Consider the following 6,000-nt stretch of genomic DNA (forward strand, 5'->3'; position numbering starts at 1 on the left):
CGGTTCAGTTGACCAATCCCCTTGGTTCCAACTTCAGATGGAACAGAAATCATCCACCAGAACTGATAATCGGAAATCCTTTTCTCCTCAAAGGACAAGACGTCAACTGATGGATGAAATGGCAAATTCTGCATTTATTTCTCAAATTGAACCAAAGAAGATTGGTGAAATTATAGTTGATCCAGATTAGATCAATGCTATGCAAGAGGAGTTAAACCAATTTGATAGAAATAAAGTGTGGTATCTTACTCCTAGACCAACTGACAAGTCAGTCATAGGAACAAGATGTGTCTTTATAAACAAGCTTAGTGAAGATGGATTAGTCATTAGAAACAAAGCTCGTTTAGTTGCTCAAGGATACAGACAAGAGGAAGGTATTGATTTTGATGAGTCTTTTGCACCGGTTGCAAGACTAGAGGCAATCAAAATCTTCCTAGCATATGCATCATATAAGAACTTTAAAGTTTTTCAAATGGATGTAAAAAGTACATTTTTAAATGGAAAATTAAGTGAGGAAGTATATGTTGAGCAACCCCCTGGTTTCGTAGATCATGTCTTGCCTAATCATGTTTATAGGCTTAACAAAGCATTGTATGGTCTAAAACAAGCTCCTAGAGCTTGGTATGACACTCTAACCAATTTCTTGTTTGATCATGATTTTGTTGTTGGAATAGTGGATAAAACCCTGTTTAGATTTGCTAAAGATTCTCACATATTACTTGTTCAGATATATGTTGATGACATTATCTTTGGGTCAACTAATCCCAAACTGTGTGAGAAATTTGCCAAGCTGATGCAGGATAGGTTTGAAATGAGCATGATGGGAGAACTTACATTCTTCCTTGGGCTTCAGATCCGTCAGTTGGAAAACGGAACTCTCATCAACCGGGCCAAATATACCAAAGAATTGTTAAAGAAGTTTGGTTTGGAGAACTGTTCTACAGCAGCTACTCCAATGAGTTCTTCAGTTAAATTGGACAAAGATGAAGGTGGCCAAAGTGTAGATGTTACAACACATAGAGGACTCATCGGTTCCTTGCTATATGTAACTGCTAGCAGGCCAGACATTCAACTTGCTGTTGGTGTTTGTGATAGATTTCAGGATGATCCTAAACCTTCTCATTTTACTGCTGCTAAACGTATTCTTAAATACTTGAAGGGAACTCAAAATGTGGGACTATGGTATCCGAAGGATTCCAGTTTCAATTTAATTAGTTTATTAGATGCAGATTATGTAGGATGCAAAATTGATAGAAAAAGCACTAGTGGAACTTGCCAATTCCTTGGAGATCGTCTAATCACATGGTTCAGCAAGAAGCCGACCTCAGTCGCAACATCTACTGCAGAAGCAGAGTATCTTGCAGCTGGTAGTTGTTGTTCTCAAGTTTTGTGGATTCAACAACAGCTCAGAGACTTTGGGATTGAGGCTGATGAATCTCCAATTTTCTGCGACAACACAAGTGCTATCGCAATCTCATATAATCCTGTTCTGCATTCTCGGACAAAGCATATTGAAATCAGGCACCATTTCATCCAAGAACACATCAATCAGAAGCAAATCCGTCTTGAACATGTTCCTACAGATCAACAAACTGCGGACATCTTCACGAAACCTCTACCGGAAGCTAAGTTTTTTCATTTTAGAAACATGCTAGGTCTTGTTGATCTTGTTTGACATATTTGTGTGCATAAAATAAGGGGGAACATATCGTTCAAAATGTAACTAAATAGATATGAAAGACGGATGTCTTTACTTGTCCTAAGGATTTAGAGTTTGAGAAACACAACTACTTAGACGAACATCTACCTTAGCAGTTTCACCCTTATATGAAAACATTGTCTTGGTTATTTTAACCTGCTTGGTTAGACGGATGCGTCTAATAGACGGACACGTCTAATAGACGTTAGACGTTTTTACGTCTTGATTAAGAGGATGCTCACGTCTATCAGACACGCGTGTCTCACGTGCTGTTATAGCATAATTAGACGTACACGTCTAATAGACTGATTTTTAAAAAAAAAAGTTGATAATGTGAAAAGGAGAATAAAACGTCTAACTACTGGTGTAATTAGACTCTTCATCTTCTGGCTTTTCGGACAGCTGTCTTTTAATGATGTCTGTTTGAGTCCTCTTTCCCGCCGAAAAATAAACTCAGTCATTCCTCAAAATAATTGAAGACACGTGTCTCTCAATATGCAAGAAATGACTAATATTTCTGACACCTTTTGCTTGTACACTTAGTATTAAATGTCTAACTAATAGGATTTGGTATAAGGCGCAGTTCAAAACATGTTGACAACGATGGTAAAATACTGGATAGAGTTTTTTGTTGTAGTGCACAGGGTGAACGAGTAAAAGACAAACGTGATGTCTATGTGAGACGTAGCCGTTCTTTAACGAGGTTCGGTTGTGAAGCGAAATTGAGGATAAAGAGGGAAGAGAATGGAAAGTTCCAAGTGGTAAATTTTATTAGTGAGCATTGTCATCCTTTTATAAGTCCAAAGAAAACTCACCTGTATAGATGCCATAGGAATATTTCTGCAGTTGCAGGCTTACATATCGAGATTGCCACTAACGTGGGAATTCCTCCTAAGGCATCCCATGCTCTAATGTCTAAACAAATCGGTGGAAGGGAGAATCTTGGTTTTCTTCCTGAGGATTACAAAAATTACTTGCGAACGAAAAGAACCAGAGACTGTAATTTTGGGATATAGGGGGTGTATTAGAGTATTTGCAGAAAAAACAATCAAATGATCCAAGTTTTTATAATACTTTTCAACTTGATGCGGACGATTTGATAACAAATATTTTTTGGTGTGATTCCAACATGCGATTTGATTATTTATATTTCGGAGACGTCAGTTTTGACACGACCTACAAGAAGAATAAGGAAGGTCGTCCAGTTGCACTTTTTGTAGGTGTGAATCATCACAAACAATCTATTATTTTTGGTGCAGCTCTATTATACGATGAAACTGCAATGACTTTTGAATGGTTGTTTGATACTTTCACCAAAGCTATGCGTGGGAAAAAACCAAAAACCATTCTTACAGATCAAGACGCGGCTATGGCTAAGGCCTTGGCGTCTACATGGCCCGAAACAAATCATCGTCTGTGTATTTGGCACATATTTCAAAATGCAGCCATACATCTAAGCTCCGTGTTCCATAATTTAAGAGAATTTTCGAAGGATTTTTCTTCATGTATATATGATTTTTAAGAAGAGATAGAGTTTGTTGAAGCTTGGAATCAAATGGTGACAAACTACGGGCTTGAAAACAACGACTAGTTGAAACGTATGTTTTGCATTAAGCGAAAGTGGGCATTAGTCTATGGACGACAAATGTTTTGTGCTGATATGACGACAACACAGAGAAGTGAGAGTATGAACAATGTGTTGAAAAGGTACTGCACCTACAAACACAAGTTTTTAGAATTTTTCAAACACTTTGAAAGACTAATCGATGAAAGAAGATATGATGTGTTGAAAGCTGATTTCAAATCAATTACCAGTCAACCAAGTCTGAACTATCCAGTTTTGATCTTAAAAGATGCCTGCAAAGTTTACACTCCAGAGGTATTTAAGTGCTTTGAACAACAATGATTTATGTCGCATTATTGTGGTGTAGAAATTTTAGAGGATGTCGACACACACAGAAAATATAAGGTAACCCCCCACACTAGGAGATGCTCTCATACAGTTACAGTTCATAAGAATGATGATAAGAATATCGAGTGTAGCTGCTGTAAATTTGAATTTGGCGAGATTTTGTGTGCTCACATCCTAAAGATTTTCACTACGATTGACGTGTTGAAGATTCCTCCTGCGTTGATATTGAAGAGGTGGACAAGAACAACAAAAGATGGATTATTTGGAACTGATCCAATTGTGGACAATAGTAATGTTGATTCGAGTGAGCTTCATAACATAAGATACATAGATTTGTGTGGCTTGTCCATGCATTTATTTACAAAGGCAGCCGAATGAGATGACACGTATAGGCATGTCAAAGAAATTATGCTTAGCTAGTGTAAGTTTGTGGATAAAAAATTACAAGAGAGTATAAATATGCAAACTCCACCAACTGGTGTATCATGTTCTGCCGAGGGTGCCCATGTTCAAGCAAAAGGAATCAAAACTAAGAAACCAACAAAGTCTGGTAAGAGAAGGAAAGGTGGACTAGAGAAGAACTCAAGAAAAAGAAAATCAACAAGAATAACAAGCGAATCACAAAATCCGATATGAATTTGTTGACTTAACTTCTTTACTAATAATTGGGTTATTACTATTCATTTATTAACATACTTTTAAATTGATATATCGTTCCATCCATCAAATGCAATGCCAACGACAACTCCTCAGTTCTCAACTCCTCAACAATGGGACGAAAGTTTCAGCATAGACGCCAATACTCCGTTCAATGTTCTTTTGTCATCTCAACTATCGAATTCCAGTTTAATGAGAAATCTGATATATATTTGTATGTATGTATATTTGATTTGAAACCATGAACAAAGTACAATGTATGCATGCGATGTTTTATGTAATACCAAATGAATGACAACACTAATTTCCTTCTAAAAATAAAAACATGTAAATGAAGAGAATAATTATTCGCTCTCAGTCGACTCCTCTTAATTATAATTTTCATTAAAAATTTAAAAATAAAAACCTAAAATTTAAGCGAATAATTATTCGCTACAATAAAAACAAGTATTTGAAGCGAATATTTATTCGCTTCATGTTTCTTTCAATAAATTAATATTTTTGTAAAATTTGGTATTTACATGTTAGAGTAAGTGTAATTACATGTGAAGTAACCCGACTTCTCATGGGTGGGGTAAGAGTTTTACATGAACGCCAGCTTTAAAATAACATGAAGCGAAGAATTCTTCGCTCCAATTCGATTACTCTAAATTCAAAGTTTTAATATAATATTGTAAACTTGCACCAGTTGTAGTCTTTGATTTTAGATATATCCTGTAGGGATTTCAGTACTTTGAATCTGTATATAGAAAAGGAGTGCCTCAAATCATTTAACATGATAGTGAAGTCTAAATGAAATTACAGAATTACTGCTAGGTTGTTTGGGTATACCTGCACTGTGGATTTTGGGATATCCACAAAAAACTAGATACCACAAACACCACAAAGTCCATCTTAAAGTTACTGTCTCCGGCTGTATTCTGTAGAATTTTTTCCGGCATTTTGTAGGTTGAAGGACCTCCACTGTTCTCGAATCTCCATCTCCTTCTCCACGCCGTGAGATGGTCCTTGTACTCCTTGTCGTCCGTGCGAATTCCTAAACACTCTGCCACTTCTAATTCCCCTCTAAGGATGTTCAATACACATTAAACATCCTCTTCATTAATCTGCATCTCCTCTCCACTATGTAGGACGATGCTCCTACTTTTGGGATTGAAGAGACTCACAATGCACCGTGATAATTCAAGTGGGCATTTTGATATGCCTAGTGAAAGAAGGGAACCAAATCCTATGTCCCTCACAACATCTTTCTGTTCTTAGGATAACCTGTTAGCTAGGTAATGAAGGCCCGATGGAGAGGTTCTGCTCTTAAAATCAACATCAGGGTCACGACTCTTTCTTATTTTCTTCTTTACCTGGTTCTCATTAAGTGCTTCATTAGCAACTGTGGCCAGAATATCCAATGGTGTCGTGGGCGTGCCTGATGCCTCGGGTTTTCTTTTCCTTTGTTTAACCCTACATTAACATGTGGCACACGTTTATTCCAAAAATTCGATGAACTACATAATCCAAAAATAAGCAAATATGTATATTTTCTAACATTAGCGTAATTACCTCAGTGTGTTAACTTCTGTCGTCGATTTAGTATGTGGAACTATTTGCTTAACGGAATCCTGATTCTGAAATGATAGAGTCACATTTAGATTCAAACGAATTCAAATAGGCAAACGAAAAAGACCCACGCATGCAATCGTCAACACTTCTTACCATTTTCGCAGACGTAGAAGATACT

Source organism: Impatiens glandulifera, chromosome 2 (genome assembly GCF_907164915.1).
Source record: "Impatiens glandulifera chromosome 2, dImpGla2.1, whole genome shotgun sequence".
In the NCBI taxonomy this organism is placed as follows: domain Eukaryota; kingdom Viridiplantae; phylum Streptophyta; class Magnoliopsida; order Ericales; family Balsaminaceae; genus Impatiens; species Impatiens glandulifera.